Source organism: Peromyscus eremicus, chromosome 1 (genome assembly GCF_949786415.1).
Source record: "Peromyscus eremicus chromosome 1, PerEre_H2_v1, whole genome shotgun sequence".
NCBI classification, from domain to species: Eukaryota; Metazoa; Chordata; class Mammalia; order Rodentia; family Cricetidae; genus Peromyscus; species Peromyscus eremicus.
The window spans coordinates 146,354,251-146,373,678 of record NC_081416.1 but is presented as its reverse complement, the minus strand read 5'-3'; the positions used below and the strand labels follow the sequence as shown (position 1 = coordinate 146,373,678).

The 19,428-nt window shown below is 39.3% G+C and overlaps 1 protein-coding gene across 2 annotated transcripts in view; it reads left to right on the top strand.

The window, feature by feature from the left end:
• LOC131919552 (STAM-binding protein-like) overlaps nucleotides 1–19,428 on the top strand; it is a 231,578-nt gene that overhangs the window by 83,299 nt on the left and 128,851 nt on the right. The window contains exon 1 of one of the 2 annotated variants that reach the window (XM_059273892.1): nucleotides 9,266–9,407. The exons of the other annotated variant lie outside the window; for it this stretch is intronic. The gene's annotated coding sequence lies outside the window, so the exon portion shown is untranslated. Of the gene's footprint in view, nucleotides 1–9,265; nucleotides 9,408–19,428 lie in introns of those variants that run through there. 2 annotated transcript variants of the gene reach the window in all.

Sequence of the window (19,428 nt, the reverse complement as noted above, 5' to 3'; positions counted from 1 at the left end):
AGAAACACATATACAGTATAACAAAAAACTAAGTTTATATCAATATACAATATTCTCCTAAATGATAACAAACATCTACAACCCACCAAATAACCAACAGCTACCCACACCCCCAATTCTTTGGAATGTGGATGTAGTTTTCTCTATACTTTTTCCTGCTGTCTGTGGATGAAGTATCCTTAAGTTTCCAAAAAGAAAATTTTAAGATAATGACCAAGTCCTGGGAAGACCAGCAGTAACATTTGATGATAGATATCACCTGTCAAGTTTCAGGTGGTCTTGCCTGATCAAACCTGGTCCATATTAACCCTGAAGGAATCCATAGCCTCTCATCTTCTGTGGGAACAAAAATCCTAAGCATTTTTGATTTCCATTTGAAAAATACATTTTTTTGACTTTTTTAAAGTTAAGGCATTCCTAAGGTATAAAGGCTGGTTTATTTCATCAGTCCCTCTTTCAATCCAATGTCACTTAGCAGCTGCTGTTTGCTTATGACCATTCAAAAATTCAAAATCAATATAACATACAGGATCTAAACTCTCTTGTATTTCCCATCTCTACATGGCTTTCTTTTATTATTGTACTTCTCTCTTTAAAGATTTTATTATTTTTTAACGATTTCTTTCTGACTGTCCATACCCTTTTTCTTTCTTTATTAGGCCTATGCACATTGTAAAACACACTGGAACCTGTTTAGAAGTTTTTCCTTCTGGATCTCTTTTCTGTGTATCTTTTATCCTTTTTTTGACGCACAAGCAAACTTTAGACTGCTAAGGTACACTTGGATTCTCTGAGTGCAGCTCTTAGCTGGCTCTGCCCGCTTCTCTTGTTGTGAAAACCAAGTGTGAAACTAACAGATGATCAGAGGTTTGTCTGACCAGGAACTGCATTCAACCTTCCTAGAGCTCTAGAATGCCAATGGTTGTACTGTAGCAGGCATTTTTGCTCAGTTTTTTTGTTTCTACTTAACTTACTAGCTGTTCAAGGGCTCAGTGACTGGTAGTAATTGTCCAGTCAAAACTCTTAAAGGAACCATAGCCCTTTTTATGTTGTTGTTCAGCTTTATCAGACTCTAGATGGATATACGAGCCCCACGTTGGGTACCAGAATGTTTTGTTTTTGGCTCTTTTGGGGGATCCACCACCAAGCTTCCAAATAAATCACACATAGAGGCCACAAAGATACCCCCACAACAGACTGCTGGCAATGGTTGAGGGACAGCCCGAACTGACCTACTCTGGTGATGGGATGGCCAAACACCCTAATTGTCGAGCTAGAAACCTCATCCAACTACTGAGGGATCTGGATGAAGAGATCCATGGCTAGGCCCAGGGTGGATCTCTGGGAGTCCAATTAGCGAGAATGAGGAGGGTTTATATGAGTGAGAATTGTTGAGGCCAAGGTTGGATAAAGCACAGGGACAAATAGCCAAACGAATAGAAACACATGAAGTATGAACCAATGGCTGAGGGGCCACCAACTGGATCAGGCTCTCTGAAGAGGCTTATTTTTAATTATGAAATGCCTAGCCTTAGCTTGGCTTAGTGTCTAGCCAGCTTTCCTTAACTTATCCCATCTACCTTTTGCCTCTGGGCTTTTCTCATTTTCTTACTTCTGTAAATCTTACTCTTACTCCATTGCTCTTTGTGTAGCTGGGTGGCTGGCCCCTGATGTCCTCCTCCTTCTCTGGCTGCTGCTTCTAGATTTCTTCCTCTATATATTTTCTCTGCCTGCCAGTCCCATCCTTTCTCCTGCCTTGCTATTGGCCGTTCAGTATTTTATTAGACCATCAGGTATTTTAAACACAGCTTCACAGAGTTAAACAAATGCTACATAAACAAAAGTAACATACCTAAAAATAATATTCTACTATAGTACAAAGCTCTGTGGAATGGAAAGTGCAGTGTGCTGAGGCAGCTGGAATACTGCCATGCCAGCTTGCTTGTGATGGAGACACAGCAAAGACACAGAGGGTGCCAGGTCCTATAAAGAATGCCCTCCTGGATGACTGGATCCGGGTATGTCAAGAAATCGGAGGGGTGCTGCTTACTGGCTTGCTCATCATGGACTGCACAGGTCATTAAATGACCTAGGACTGCCATCCCAGGGATAGCATTACCCATAAATGGCTGGGCTCTCTCCCATCAATCACTAATTAAGAAAATGTCCTACAGCTGTATCTTATGGAGGCCTTTTCTCAGTTGACTTCTTTCAGATGTCTCTAGCTTGTTTCATAAGTTGACATAAAACTATCTAGGATACTGGGGGTAGGCTTTGAGGTTTCACAAGCACACAGGGGTCTCTCTCTCTCTCTCTCTCTCTCTCTCTCTCTCTCTCTCTCTCTGTCTCTCTCTCTCCCTCCCTCTCTCTCTCTCTGTCTCTCTGTCTCTGTCTCTGTCTCTGTCTCTGTCTCTCTGTTTCTCTCTCTTTGCCTAATACCTGGCAATCAGGATGTAAAGCTCTCAACTACTTCTCCAGCATCATTTTTTCCTGCCTGCCCTCATGCTCTTTGTCATGATGATCATGGACTAACCCTCTGAAACTATAAGCAAGTCCCCAATTAAATGCTTTCTTTTAGAAGAATTGCCTTGGTCATAGTATCTCTGAACAGCAGTAGAACACTAACCAGGATACACCACGACCAAAAGCAACTTGGGGAGGAAAAGGCTTATTTGCTTACACTTTTCATGTCACAGCCAATTGAGGGATATCAGGACACAAACTCTAGGCAGGAACCTAGAGACAAGAACCAATGGGGGAATGCTGCTTACTGTCTTGGTCCCTGGCTCATGTTCAGCTTGCTTTTTTCCAGGGCCACCCTTCCCAGGCATGCTACAGCAAATAATTCCTCATTGACATCACTACAGAGCAGTCCTATGAAGACAGTTTTTCCATTGAAGTTTCCCTTTCCAGACTACTTTAGTCTGTGTCAACTTGACAATAGAACCTTAAGCAGCATGTTGTCTTTTCTCTGTTACAGTCTCTGGACCTTCACCTCAGAGCTATTTCTAGCAGGATAGAACTTCATGTTGACAATGGGAACATGGGAACAGTTCATTGTGCTAAGCAGGGGTAGAAGTGGTTATACTTCTTAACAGATCAGTTCCTTAGACATGTCAAGGGATTAAGTGCCTGGTTAGTGTTGTCTGGGAAGAGAAACAGTGGCATGCTTAATACTGTACCTGAGGTTCACAGTGAGCAAGCAGGTGAGAGTCAGTCTCAGAGTATGTGCTGCCGATTGCTCTGGGCCCAGATTGGATCCACCTAACTTTCTTGCCATCTATGAACTTGTAACCTTGACTTTGTCCAAATCATCCTTTTCCATGTAGTCCCATTGAAGCAGAAAACACTGTTGACCCTCTGTCCCAAGTACACCTCTTCATTTTTGTTTCTGTCATTTCTGACCAGGACTTCCCTCAGAGATTACACTGGACAGAAGGCTCATTCTCTTCATCATCTTGTCTTTAAACACATAAATCCCCATGCTCAGATCTCATTTTCATACTAACAATGGATAGAAGACCCCTTTGAGTAACAATTTTATCATCATTTTCTCCTCTTCCTTTCTTTATTTCTCCCTTTCTTTTCCTTCCTTCCTTCCTTCCTTCCTTTTTCCTCCTCCCCCTTCCTCCCTTTCCTTCTTCCTCACTCCCTCCTTTTTCTTCCTTTTTTCCTTTGATGGTAGCCTGGAACTCATGAAGTAGCTGAGGAAGACCTTGCACTCTGATCCTCCTGCCTCTTCCTCCCAGTTGGATTTCACGTGAGAGCCACATCTGGTCTTATGTGGTATGGAGATTGATCCAGGAGCTTCATGCATGCTTGGCAAGCACTCTTCCAACATTCCTGTTCATTTATCCTGTCTCTTAAGTAAATAGTAAATTGGTCTGCACCTCTTGTTTCCTTTTCCTTGTATCCAGTTTAAGTCTTGACTCATACCAGCTGCTTCAGCCCTCAGTGGACACTGGTTATTGCCTCAAAACATTTATTGACTCTCTTTCTGCAATAGTCATTGGACTCTGTACTGCATGGCCTTTGTGACATGTTAGTAACTGCTGAGAACTTCTCTTGGATGAGTGAGCTTAGAAAAATAATTTTGCCCAAGTATTGAGGTTGAAATATCTTGGACCCATTTTTATAATTAAATAAGTTCTTTCTGTGTTGATATTTCCCATTTGTGAATAGAATGTTGATAGGTTTATTACTACTTTTTCAGTCCATTCTGTGATTATATAAGTCTACTGAGGGCCTTTTTAATTTTGGACTGTGTGCTGTGTTGAAGTTTCTCTAATTAACAGAGTTATAGGAATGGATCTCATGTAAAGTAATGCCAGCAGAGGGATGGCTTTGTGAGTGTACGTCCTGTGTGTTGCACAGGGACTCATGTAAGTGAAGGGCTAGTGCTTTCTTACTGTAGTGTTTTAATAAAATCTCCCCCTCCATGCTGGGGAGCGTACTCCAGCATGTGCCATGTGCCAGGCAAGTGCTTCACTACTGCCTGGGCTGTGATTTAAACAGTTTCATAATTTTTGTTGAACAATTGCCACTGAATTCTCAATTTACACTAGACTTATATGTGAGGTTGGTAGTCTTCAATTCACTCTACAAACCTTGTAAGAAATTGCCTAGGTATGTAGGCATTTCATGTTTCTATTTCTATCAACTACTGGCATGTAATATTGCTAAATATCTTAAATATCTTTTATTTGCAATATAATTTGCCATGTAAGAGTTGTATGGCATGACTTTCTGTTATCTGTACTTAGAGATAATTATGGAATCTAGGTTACAGAACATTTAACAGATATTTATTCAATTGCACCTATTTAGATTCAGCTCATTATTCTATCCTGTCATGTGTGTATGTGTGTTTTTTCTGTATATACTTTTGTGTGTGTGTGTGTGTGTGTGTGTGTGTGTGTGTGTGTGTGTACATATATGAATATGCTCATGTATGCACAGAAGTGTGGAGGACAGAGGTAATCTCTAGCATATTTCCATGCTCCTTCTGTACCTTTAAGTTTTTGATAGAATCTCCCTGAACATGCAGCTTACTGATTCAACTAGACTGTCTGGCCAGTCAGGTTCTGGAATCTGGCTGTGCCCACCTCTCCAGCATGCACTGTCACACCCACCTTCTTATATGGGTTCTGGGGATCTTAAGTCTTGTTTCCATGCTTGCATGGCAAGACATTTTACCTACTGAGCTCTTTCCCTACCCTAGAAAATGTTTTAATTCTTCCCCTCCAAATCACATGGTGACTGGTTAGCATGGCATATCATCCTCCAAACTTGTGGTGGAATTCTGTGGGGACCAGAGATGGGAGATATCCTTCTCTGGAGCACAGCACAGAGAGCATCCTTTACCTTGATCATGATCAGTTTGCCTTTGGTTGATTGTTTATTCTGTTACACATTGAACCAATTTGTTATCTTCCAGTGGTCATTATGTCCTACGAATCTCATCCTTATTATAACAGATTATTTTCAGATATCCTGTTGGAACCTAGTCTTGCATTATGCTACACTCAATGTTAAAAAAATTGTAACCTAATTTCACTGTAACATTAAAGATGACTTAGATGAATTTTAGAGTTCATATTGCACACAACATAATCAACCAGATGCAAAAGGATGGGATGGAAGTAAGAGCTTTGTTGGATTTCTCTATATTTTCTTACTTGCTCACAGGGATGATGTGCTGCTAAGGACAGACCACTGTGGGTGACTTAATTAGAGTGGCAATTAACACCTTGCAGGGAGAACTATTCTGAATTTCAGCACCTAGCTTTCCTTTCTGTAAGGTAAAATGAAGGAAAGGTGGAATTAACCATGTGTCAGGACAGTCTTGTAGTGTTGAGTTCTTTGTTCTGCATGTAGTATGACTTCAGTGTTAAACATGCAGTTTATTAGGCAGATGCATTTGGGGACTAGTGTGGGGTATTCCTTGACAAGAGGATTGGTAGTGCTTCAGACCCACTGTCCTCTGTGGGACATCACAGCACCTGGTTCTCTACTCATGGGAGGTTTTGTCAGTTTGGAGGACAAATCTGGACTCATTTGAAGATGCTATTGCTAAGTATTTCCAATATATATTGCTTTACTTAAAATTTTCACATATTTTGACTATATTTTTCCCTTCTCCTAACGCCTCTCAGATCCTATCCACTTCAGTGTTGAATTTATTTGAGAAAAGCACAACTTTTTAAATTAAGATTTAATGGTGGAAAGAGCTCCTTTTGGCAATACTCATAATTCTTAAAATCTCAAGTTGTGAGGGAGATGTGACAAGAAAAAGTGTGTATGTACTCAAACTCATGTGTCACAGACAGTTCCACTCATGTTTGTAGAGACTGTATTTTTTAAAAATCCATATACTATTTAATTTTGATTATCATAGAGTTTCTACACTAAGTTCTAATAACAGGAATAAAACGTGCAGAGTCTACATGTCCTACATAGCACTGTGTTTATATGCCATCCACTCTTACCTGAGTTTTCAGTAGCAGTGAAAATAGACAATGTGGAGAAGCCAGTCCTTCAGTGTTGAACAGTCTTCTTGGCCCAAAGATTAAAAAATCAAGTTTATTTTCATATCTATATTTATTTATAAGTCATGTACACCAAGTGCGTGCAGCAGGCTGCAGAGGCTAGAAGAGTGTTCAGTGCCCTGGAACTTGAGTCATAGGCAGTTGTGTGGGTGCTGGGAACAGAACTCACATCCTCTACAAGAGCAGTAAATACTCTTAACCACTGAGCCGTCTATCCAGCTCCTTTAAGGATTTTATTGTGCTCTGCTTTAGGTATAGATAGATACCCTGCATTTCCATTTCTAGATGGACATGGAGCTTATACTGCTGTGTAAGACTCAGGAATGATCTATTCAAGCACGCACAAATGTTGGTTGTTATCCTGTTAAACTATGTGAGGGTGATTTCTCATGTGGGTCAGGTTTACAGTTTACAGACAGACACAGTCACCCAAGGGCACAAAGCCTCTCTGAAATAATTCCTGAGAGTTTGTGAATAATTTTCAGAAACTTTTAGAAGCCAGAATCTACCTATTTTGGAAGATACTACATTGTTTCCTTAACAAGGTGACATGAAAGTACTCAGCTTGATTAGTGTGTCTTCTTAGAGCTTCCAGCAGGTGGCACCAAACCCACAAAAATTACTAAAGTAAAATTTGGTAGTCTTGGAGAGAGTAAATAGTATTATTTAGCCAGAAGGTGGCACTAGAAGATCCATCTTTAAGGTAAGTCTTTTTTTTTTTTTTTTTTTTTTTTTTTTTTTTTTTTTATTTAAAAAAAAAAAAAGCAGACCTCAGGGATATCAAGGGAACATAGCATAAAAAGTTACAGTAAGACTAGGCACAAACCCTCATATCAGGGCTGGAAGAGACAACCTAGTAGGAGGAATTGGGTCCCTAGCATAGGGAAAAGAGCCAGAGACATCCCCATTCCCACTGTTAGGAGTCCTATAAGAACACCAAGCTACACAACAATAACATATCTACAGACAGAGGAGGAGTAGATCTTGGGACAGGGAATGGGAGGAGTGGAGGGAGGGGAAATAGTAGTTCAAATGTAGTATCTGAGAGAAGAATATACATATTTCATCACATTTGAAGGAAGTGAATTCTTCTGAAGCCAAATTGATCATCTGAGTATCAAAACAGAATGTGCCTTCAGCATCTTGAATGTGTCACTTTTACAATAAATGAAGTCCACCTCATTAACTAATCTATCTCATTAAATACAGAAATATTTCCCTACTTGAAACTTTATCACCAATGGTCTTTTTAAAGATAAAAATATTTAAACATTCTCATTTAACTTTTCTGTACTTTCATAGGATTCAAGATTGTACTTTTTAAAGGTGTATATCAGACACTGCACTCTGCTCTCCTCTCTCTTCCTCCCACTCTTTATTTGGGGACATTTAGGGAGACAAGTCAGTCTTTAAGGACCCTGAGAGCCTGCAGTTATACTTTCTGACATGTCCCAATAGGAAAATTGTCTTGGGAAGTTTTTCTGTTGCACTCTGTAAACTTTTCAAAAACTGTTCAGTTTTATTTTCTTTGCTCTTTCTCTAGATCATATGCAAGTCTTTACTTCTCATCAGTAGGAAATGTGTAAGTAGCTCATAACATTGTCTAAGCTTTATACTGAGCAGCAGAAACTCTATTTTCTGAAAGTAGTTTTCAGATCTTGTAATTCTCAATACCTTTGTGTTAAGCATCTCTGAGATGTACCCTTGTCAGCAATCATGTATCCCCATTTCCCTAAGTTGGGCACCTGACCTGCCTTTAGAGTGCCTTCTTATGAGGCTATTCCTGCTATGCTCCCCAACTTCCAACCTCTTGCCATGAATTCTGAGAAGCATTTTCACAAATGCACAGGTGATAATCTCATCCATGATCTTCCACTTTAAGAACTTTCAATGCTCCTAAACACGGCAGCTCAGAGCATCCACCAAAGACACTTCTCTGGGCCTATTTCATGTCACTCTTGCCATTGTCTACATTCTGGGTTAGGACCTTTCTCAGGCTGCTCCATGAATGTACAGGTCTTCTACATGCTCTTCTTTGATTCGGTGAAGCTGTTTTTCCCTCCTGGATCTTATATTCTTCATATGAGATGCAGGCATCTCCCCACGGGAATTCACCAGGTGACTGAGGTCAGTGGCAGAGCCCCTGCCATGTACTCCTATGGCTCCATGAAACTCTCAGAGACCCCTCCCTCTGTAATACACTGAGTTTATAGTAAAAATTAGTCTCAATCTTTTTGTCCAAATTCTTCCTCGAACAATATGCTTGAGTATGTACTCAGCTGTCACATTCCCATGATAGGTTTACTGGCTCTGACAAATGTTGGTAACCTGATGGAATGGATAAACAAAGAAATATTGAGAGGACACTGGAATGTTACTGATTTGTAGGAGTCAGGCTGTGTTCCATTAGCAGGTTGTTTTCCCTACAAGAATGCTCAGGTATCACATGGTGGCTGTCAGCAGGGCAGGTACCTGTAAGGCTGTCAGAAGAGCAATGATGTCTATTTTTCCTGTCTCCAAGGGCTGTCTACGATCAGAGTTTATATGGAGAACTAATCCAAGATTGAAAAAAAACCTGAATATATAAAATTAGAACAAACTGTGATAAATGGAGAAGGGATTTTAAGGACAGGTGTTCAGGGGGTAATTAATACTGCATTTGATGTCAGAGGGACAATTAGGTGAATTTCAATGTCTCTTTGTGTTTTGAGATTCTTTGGAGGCCAGTGCTGAGTGAGGGGAGCCTCTGCAGAGCCTTGGAATGAACACATTTAGGACTTTGAAGGCCTCTGGTTTGCTAGTGCCATCTGCACCGATAGGACATCATCTGAGAGAGTGATAACTAGAGCCTTTGCTCAGGTATGTTGTTCTGATAACAGACTGTCCACTTCAAATGACTGCCATTTTCTTCTAAATTTTTTTGCTTCCCTCATAAAATAGGAGTATTTTTTGGGCTTGGTTCACAAACCATGTTCAAATTGCTTTTGAGTGGTGGAGTATATTTTATATTTCAAATATATTAACTTGTTCAATTTTATATATATGTAAAATACCAGTGAGATCTCTGATTCATGGCTTCATTCTTAGTTTACTTTAGAACAAAGGGCAAGGATTTTATTAGGTCTTGACCAGTTCCTGACCTGGAGACCAAAACTAAGAGTTTTCAAATACAAACATATCAATCACCCTAAGCCTCATGCTTTATAAGTTATAGAAATTGATGTGGTGCTTCCTCAGGAAGACAGGAATCAACCTATCTCAAGATCCATATTTACTCTTGGCTATATACCCAAAGGACACTTCATCCTTCCACAGAGAGACTTGCACAACCATGTTCATTGCTGCTCAATTCATAATAGCCAGAAATAGAACATTTCCAAAAATGAAAACCTAATAAGTAGAAGGTTCCTAAAATATATACATCTATGAAGGCAATCTAATTGAAATTATCAAATAATGAGAGAGACAGAGTCCCAACTGGCCATCTTTTGTAGCCAAATGAAGCTTCCAATATTGTGAATGGGTATATCTAATTGAGTTGGCCACAGAAGTCCCTTGGTAGCTCCCAAAAAACCCAGGCTGTTGCCAATATTAGAACAAGAATAGGTTGTTCTCCACAAGCTGACAGCAAGGCCACATTGCTAAAGACAATACCTAAACAACTCACTGAACATATAGAGTTTGAGCTGGTGTCTACACAGAGCCTTCACCCCTACATTCTAGTATCTTTGGTACCTAAAGATACTCTACAAACTACTAACAAAGAAATGTAAACACCAAGCCAAACATAACCCTGTGGTGCCCTGCCTGCAAGATAAACTAGTGTAGAGGTTTTCAACCTTCCTAATGCTGTGACAACTTTTTAAATTTTTAAAATTTATTTTACATACCAACCATGGTTTCTCTTCCTTCCTCTCCTCCCATTTCCTCCCCCCACCTTCTTTCTATCTCTCATCCAGGGGGGTCAACAATGCATGGCATATCAAGTTAAGGCAGGACTAAGTTCTTCCCCCTTGCATCAAGGATGAGCAAGGCATCCCACCATAGGGAATAGGTTCCAAAAAGCCAGCTTGGGTGCCACAGATAGTACCTGGTCCCACTGCTTGGGGCCCTACAAACAGACCAAACTGCACAACTGTCATCCACATGCGGAGGGCCTAGGTCCATCCCATGCAGGCTCCCTAGCTATCTGCCTAGAGTCCCTGAGCTCCAACAACCTTGGGTCATCTGTTTCTGTGGTTTCCCCTTCATCATCTTGACTCCCTTTGCTCATATAATCTCTCCTCCCTCTCTTCAGCTGGACTCCCATAGCTTGGCCCAGTGCTTGGCTGTGGATCCTACATTTGATTCCATCAGTTGCTGGATAAAGGTTCTATGATGACAATTAGGGTAGTCACTAATCTGATTACAGGAGAAGGCCAGTTCAGGCACCCTCTCCACTATTGGTCATCCTTAGTCATCCTTGTGGTTTCCTGGGAGTTTTTCTGGCACCAGGTTTCTCTCTAACCCCATAATGGCCCCCTCTATCAATATATTTCTTTCATTGCTCTCCCTCTCTGTCCATCCACTAACTTGACCATTTTGATCCCTTATGTTCCCATTTTCCATCCCTTCCCCTCCACTGTCTCCAGCCCCCAGTTTACCTAGGAGATATAATCTATTTCCCCTTCCCAGGACAATCCATGCATCACTCTTAAGAGTCCTCCTTATTACCTAGTTTCTCTATGGTTGTGGATTGTTGCCCGATTATCCTTTGTTTTACATCTATTATCCACTTATGAGTGAGTACATACCATGTTTATCTTTCTGTGTCTGGGTTACCTCACTTAGGATGATATTTTCCACTTCCATCTTTTCATGATGTCATTGTTTTTTTTTTTTTTTTTTTTTTTACCACTGAGTAATACTCCATTGTGTAAATGTATATTTTGGTTATCCATTCTTTGATTGAGGGGCATCTAGGTTGTTTCTAGGTTCTAGCTATTATTAATAATGCTGCTATGAACATAGCTGAGCAAGTGTCCTTGGTGTATGATTGAGCATCCTTTGGGTATATGCCAAATAGTGGTTTTACTGGGTCTTGAGGTAAATTGTATCACAATTTTCTGAGAAACGTCCATACTCACTTCCAAAGTGGCTGTATAGATTTGCACCCCCACCAGCAGTAGAGGAGTGTTCCCCTTACCCAATATCCTCTCCAGCATAAGCTGGAGTGTTTTTTTTTGTTTTTGTTTTAGCTATTCTGAAAAATGTAAGATGGTATCAGAAGTCATTTTGATTTGCATTTCCCTGATGGCTAAGGATGTTGAACAATTCCTTAAATGTCTTTTGGCCATTTGAGATTCTTCTGTTGAGAGTGCTTTGTTTAGATGCTTACCCCATTTTTTAATTGGATTATTTGGTATTTTGCTATCTAGTTTCTTAAATTCTTTATATGTTTTGGAGATCAGCCTACTGTCAAGTGTGGGGTTGGTGAAGATATTTTCCCATTCTGTAGGCTGCCATTTTGTCTTATTTACCATGTCCTTTGCCTTACAGAAGCAGCTCAGTTTTCAGAGGTTCCATTTATTAATTGTTGCTCTCAGTGTCTGTGCTTCTGGTGTTATATATAGGAAGTAGTCTTCTGTGCCAATACATTCAAGGCTACTTCCCACTTTCTCTTCTATCAGATTCAGTGTAACTGGATTTATGTTGAGGTCTTTGATCAACTTGGACTTGAGTTTTGTCCATGGCAATAGATATGGATCTATTTACATTCATTTAACATGTTGACATCCAGTTATGCGGGCACCATTTGTTGAAGATGCTTTCTTTTTCCCATTGTACAATTTTGGCTTCTTTGTCAGAAATCAGGCATTCATAGGTGTGTGGGTTTATGTCAGGGTCTTTGATTCGATTCCATTGATCCTCATGTCTGTTTTTATGCCAATACCAAGCTGTTTTTATTACTATAGCTGTATAGTAGAGCTTGAAGTCAGGAGTGGTGATGCCTCTGGAAGTTCCTTTATTGTACATGATTGTTTTGGCTATCCTGGGGTTTTTTTTTTCCATATGAAGTTGAGTGTTGTTCTTTTGAGGTCTGTGAAGAATTGTGTGGGAATTTTGATGAGTATTGCATTGAATCTGTAGATTGCCTTTCATAAGATTGTTATTTTTCCTATTTAATTGTATGTATCGAAGAACATGGGAAATCTTTCCATTTTCTGATATATTCTTCATTTTTTCTTCAAAGACTTAAAGTTCTTGTCATATAGTTCTTTCACTTGTTTGGTTAGAGTTACCCAAGATATTTTATATTATTTTTAACTATTGCAAAGGGTGCTGTTTCTCTGATTTCTTTCTCAGCTTTTTTTAAAAATCATTTTTATGTAGGAATGCTATTGATATTATTGAGTTAATCCTGTATCCCGTCAAATTACTGAAGGTGTTTATCAGCTATAGGAGTTCCCTGGTAGAATTTTTTTGGGGAGTCACTTATGTATACTATCATATCATCTTCAAAAAGTGAAAGTTTGACTTCTTCCTTTCCCATTTGTATCCCCTTGATCTCCTTTTGACTTATTTCTGTAGGTAGAACTTTGAGTACTGTATTGAGTAGATATGAAGAGAGTGGACAGCCTTGTTTTATTTCTGTATAGTGTTTATTGCTTTATAGTGATTTTATTATGTTTAGGAATGTTTCTTGTATTCCTGATCTCTCCAAGACCTTTATCATAAAGGAGTGTTGGATTCTTTCAAAGGCTTTTTCAGCATCTATGAGATGATCATGTGTTTTTTTTCTTTGTTTGTTTATATGGTGTATTACATTGACAGATTTCTGTATGTTGAACCATTCCTGAATGTCTGGTTGAAGACTACTTGATGATGGTAGATGATTTTTTGATATGTTCTTGGATTCGATTTGTCAGTATTTTACTGAGTATTTTTGTATTAATGTTCATGAGGTAGATTGGTCTGTAATTCTCTTTCTCTGTTGCCTCTTTGTGTGGTTTGGGTATCAGTGTAACCATAGCCTCATAAAAAGAGTTTTACAATGTTCCTTCTGTTTTTATTGTGTGGAAGAATTTGAGGAGTATTAGTATTAGCTCTTCTGTGAAATTCTGGTAGAATTCTGAGCTGAATCCATCTGGTCTTGGGCTTTTTTTGTTGCCAGACTATGAATGACTGTTTCTATTTCCTTAGGGGATATTGGACTATTATAATTGTTTATCTGGTCATGATTTACTTTTGACATGTGATACCTATCCAGAAAATTGACCATTTCTTTTACATTTTCCAATTTTGTGAAGTACAGGTTTTTGAAATATGACCTAATGATTTCTCTGGATTTCCTCAGTGTCTGTTATGTTTCCTGTTTAATTTCTGATTTTGTTAATTTGGATATTATTTCTCTGCCTTCTGGTTATTTTGGATATGGGTTTGTCTAACTTGTTGATTTTCTCAAAGAACCAACTTTTTGTTTAATTGATTCTTTATATTGTTCTCTTTGCTTCTATTTTTATTGATTTTAACCCCCAGTTTGATTATTTCCTGTCATTTCCTGGGTGCATTTACTTCTTTTTGTTCTAGAGCTTTCAGGTGTGATGTTAAGTTGCTAGTGTGAGATTTCTCTACATTCTATATGTACATATGCTTTCATGGTGCCCCATAAGTTTGGGTATATTGTTCATTCATTTCATTGAATTCTAGGAAGTCTTTAATTGCTGTATTTCTTCCTTGACCTATTGGTGATTCAGTTGAGTGTTGTTCAGTTTCCATGAGTTTTGTAGGCTTTCTATAATTTGTGGTGGTGTTGAATTCTAACTTTAATCCATGGTGATCTGATAAGATACAGGGAGTTATTCCAACTTTTTTGTATCTGTTGAGATTTGCCTTTTGACAGAGTATATGGTCAATTTTAGAGAAGGTTACAGGAGGTCCTGAGAAGAAGGTATATTCTTTTGTGTTTGAGTGAAATGTTCTATAGATGTCTGTTAAGTCCTTTTGCGTCATTATATCTGTTAGTTCTGCTATTTCTAATAGTCTTTCTTTTTTCTGTATGTATGGTGTTTTGATTATTATTTGGTGATGGGACTTTTTTTTGGTCCAGTCTATTTGGTGTTCTCTAAGCTTCTTGTATCTTTATAGGCATGTCCTGTAGGCTGGGAAAGTTTTCTTCTATGATTTTTGTTGAATATATTTTCTGTGCCATTGATCTTGAATTGTTCTCCATCTTCTATCTCAATTATTCTTATGTTTGGTCTTTTCATGGTGTCCCAGATTTCCTGGATGTTTTCTGTTAAGAATTTGTTGGATTTAACATTTTCATTGACCTATGAATTTGTTTCCCCTATTGTATCTTCAATGCCCGAGAGTCTCTTTTTTGTTGGTTATGCTTGGCTCTGTAGTTCCTGTTCATTTACCCAGATTTTCCATTTCCAGAATTCCCTAGGTTTGTGTTTTCTTTATTGCCTCTTATTTCAATTTTCAAGTCTTGAACTGTTTCTTTCACCTGTTCGATTGTTTTTTCTTGGCTTTCTTTAAGGGATGTATTGATTTCTTCCAATTTTTTTGTTCATCTTTTCTTCAAATTCTTCAAGAGAATTTTTCATTTCCTCTTTAAGGGCCTCTATCATCTTCATAAAATTATTTTTTAAAGATCATTTCCTACTGGTTCATCTGCATTGGGATGTTCAGGTCTTGCTGTTGCAGAAAAACTAGGTTCTTGTGGTGCCTTACTGATCTTTATGTTGTTGACTGTATCCTTACACTGCTATTTACCCATCTGGGTTTGGGATAACTATAGGAACAGTTGTTGGCTCTTGTTATATCTTTGTTCTATGAGTCTTTTGTTCCTTTATTATCTGTTTTCTTTATTGTCTTTTGGCCTGAATGGCCAAGGGTTCTGGTGATTGGCTGGTTGTCAGGTCAAGTAGGGTTGTCTCAGCTGAGGTTTGTGGGCATTTGGGTTCCTAGATCCAGTATAGTGTGCATTTCTTCTGGCTGGAGTGGGCCTTACTTGTGCCTATGGTGTCTGTTCTTCCAACTGGTATGGGTTGTACCTGTGCCTATGGAGTCTGTTCTTTAGGTTGTGCCTGTGCCTGTTGTTCCAACTGGTGTGAGTGGTACTTGTACCTACAGGATCTGCTGATGTTGCTGGAAAGGTCTGTTTATGGGGAGGCTGCTCTTCTTCCAATTGGTACAGGTGGTTCTTGTCCCTCTAGAGGCTGCTGACTTTGCAGGATATAGTTGGCCAGGGGGAGGATGATGGCTTTGGTAGGTCTTACAAGTTACAGGGTCCAGTGGGTGGTAGCAGTGGTGGTATGGCCTGCCTGAAGGGCTCTTACCTGTTGGCTAGCTGCTGGGGCTGAGATGGGAGGAGGAGCCTAGGTCCTAGGGCCTAGGAACTGTGGCAGTTTAGCTGGGAGACCAGTCACTTACCTGCTGTGGTATTTGTTTCTGTATGCTGTGAATATGTGTTGCTCTGATTGGTTGATAAATAAAATGTTCATTAGCCAGTTGCCAGGCAGGAAGTATAGGTGGGCTAAGCTGACAGGGAGAATTGCGGGAAGAGGAAGAGCAGAGTCAGGAGTCACCAGCCAGACACATAGGAAGCAAGATGACATGGCAGAACTGAGAAAAGGTACCAAGCCACATGGCTAAACATAGATAAAAATAATGGGTTAATTTAAGTGTAAGAGCTATTCAGTAATAAGTCTGAGCTAATGGCCAAGCAGTTATAATTAATATAAGCCTCTATGTGCTTACTTGGGGGACGCAAGTGGGAGAGATTTGTCCTGGCTGGCTTGTTTACTAGATATACATAGATATATTTCAATTAGGTAGGTAATCTTCAAACACTTCAATGATCTACATAATATGGCATTTAAAATGTTTTAAAAAGATTTTTCTGGACAATGAGACACATTTGCTCCTGGCAGCACATATTAACTTCAAAGAGGTAGATGGGCATTAAAGACACTCCATATGGAGTTTATCTTCTTCTTGGCAAAAATAGCCATTTGGGCAAGAAACTGCTCTTGCCTGGACTGCTGATAAACTGAACATACAAGACCCATAGGAAAATGACCACTGAACTTGCCAAAGCAAGTCAAAATGGTCCTTCAGTTTCCTACTTTGCAGAAGAGACTGCCAGATATTCTATAGGACACAGAGAGAAGCAACTGAGAGACTCTAGGCCTATAGGCTGAAGAAGGATGCCCCAACGTTACAGAGGAACTATGGATGACTGTCCAGGCAGGCAGCTGTCTCTGTCATTCTAGATTTTTGGAAGTTGCTTAGAATGCTCTTCCTGTTTACTTAGGTAATATTATATTCTTCTGAGATCTTTGATGTAGTTGAAGACTAGATATAATTTTCCTTGGTTATGATAAAAGATAAATTAGATATAAAACTTTAGACTCACAAATATTGGATAGATGATAGAATATTTTCTTTGAATTTGCCAAATATAAATAGACTAGATACTGTAACTGTAATTTTTACTTGATAACTGTTTTGTTTTACTATGTTAAAGTTAAAACCTTCCTTTTTGATTAGACAGAAAAGGGGAAGTGCTGTGGGATGTCGTTCTGTATGCTGTAAATATGTATTGCTCTGATTGGTTGATAAATAAAATGCTGATTGGTCAGTAGCCAGGCAGGAAGTATAGGTGGGATAAGCAGACAAGGAGAATTCTGGGAAGAGGAAGAGCAGAGTCAGGAGTCACCAGCCAGACACAGCACCATGAAAAGGCAGAACTGAGAAAAGGTACCAGGCCACATGGCTAAACATAGATAAAAAATAATGGGTTAATTTAAGTGTAAGAGCTAGTCAGTAATAAGTCTGAGCTAATGGCCAAGCAGTCACAATTAATATAAGCCTCTTTGTGCTTACTTGGGGAACCCGAGTGGGAGAGATTTGTCCCAAAAACCAGCTGGCCGGGACACAGAAAAACTTCCAGCTACACTTACCTATTTCTCTAGATGATGCAGGTGGTGCTTGTGCCTGTAGGGGTGCTGATTTTGTGGAGGATGGTTGGCCAGGGGGAGGATGATGGGTTCTGTGGGTTTAGGCAGGGTCCAATGGATGGATGGTGGTGGTGGTAGCTGCCTGCAGGCTGGAATCTTACCTGCTGGCCTGTTGCTGGGGCTGAGATAGGAGTGGGAGGGTCATGGGATGTGCCCTGTGCTCAGAGCCTAGGGATTGGAGCTGTTTAGCTGGGATACCAGTCACTCACCTCTTCCTCCAGATGATGCAGGTGATGTGCTGTGACTCTTTAATACAGGTCCTCATGTTGCAGTTACCCCCAACCATAAAATTATTATGTTGCTACTTCATAACTGTAATTTGGTTCCTGTTATGAATTGTAATGCAGATATCTGATATGCAAGATATCTGATATGCAGCCCCCAAAGGGGTCAAAATCCACAGGTTGAGAACTGCTGTTCTCAAATGATGACACAAACTAATATGATATTAGCTGGAATAACCAACTAATATCTGATTTGACCTGAGGCCCATTCCATGAGATGGAACCCATACCTGACACTGTTTGGGTGGCACACCCAAGAGGAGTAGATATCAGGAAATAAACTAAGGGCTGAAGTCAATAAAATAGAAACAAAGAGAACAATGCAAAGAATCAATGACACAGAGTTGGTTCTTTGAGAAAATTTAACAAGATAGACAAGCCCTTATCCAAACTAACTAAAAAGCAAAGAGAGAATATCCAAATTAACAAAGTCAGAAACAAAAAGGGGGACATAACAACAGACACTGAGGAAATCCAAAGAATCATTAGGCCATACTTCAAAAACCTGTATTCCACAAAATTGGAAAATCTAAGGGAAATAAACAATACTTTGGGTAGATACCATTTACCAAAGTTAAATCAAGATCAGAAAAACAATTTAAGTAGACTGATAATCCCTAAGGAAATAGAAGCAGTCATTAAGTCTCCCAACCAAAAAAGCCCAGACAGGACCAGGTGGGTTTAACGCAGAATTCAACCAGACTTTGAAAGAAGAGATAATACCAATACTCTTCAAATTATCCCACATAACAGAAACAAAAGGATCATTGCCAAATTCATTTTATAAGGCCACAGTCACCCTGATATCCAAACCACACAAAGTTTCCACAAAGAAAGAGAATTACATACCAATTTCCCTTATGAACATTTATGCAAAAATATTCAATAAAACACTCACAAACTGAATCTAAAAACACATCAAAAAGATCATCCACCATGAACAAGTAGGCTTCATCCCAGAGATGCAGGGATGGTTTAACATATGAAAACCTGTCAATGGCAATTCATCACATAAACAAACTGAAAGGAAAAAACCCCACATGATCATCTCATTAGGTGCTGAAAAAGCCTTTGACAAAATCCAACACCCCTTCATGATAAAAGTCTTGGAGAGATCAAGGATATAAGGGATATCCCTAAACATAATAAAGACAATGTTCAGCAAGCCTACAGCCTAAATCAAATTAAATAGAGAGAAACTCAAAGTAATTCCACTAAAATGAGGAAAAAGACAAGGCTGTCCACTCTCTCCATACCTATTCAATATAGTCCTTGAAGTTCAAGCTAGAGCAATAAGACAACTGAAGGAAATCAAGGGATACAAATTGGAAAAAAAGCAGTTAAAGTATCATTATCTGCAGATGATATAGTATATATAAGCAACTGCCAAAATTCTAACAGGGAACTCCTGCAGCTGATAAACGCCTTAGGTGAAGTGGCTGGATACAAGATTAAAATAAATCAGTAGCCCTCCTATATGCAAATGACAAACTGGCTGAGAAATAAATTGGGGAAACAACACCTTTCACAATGGTCACAAATAATATATCTTGGGATAACTGTAACCAAGTAGGTGAATGACTTCAA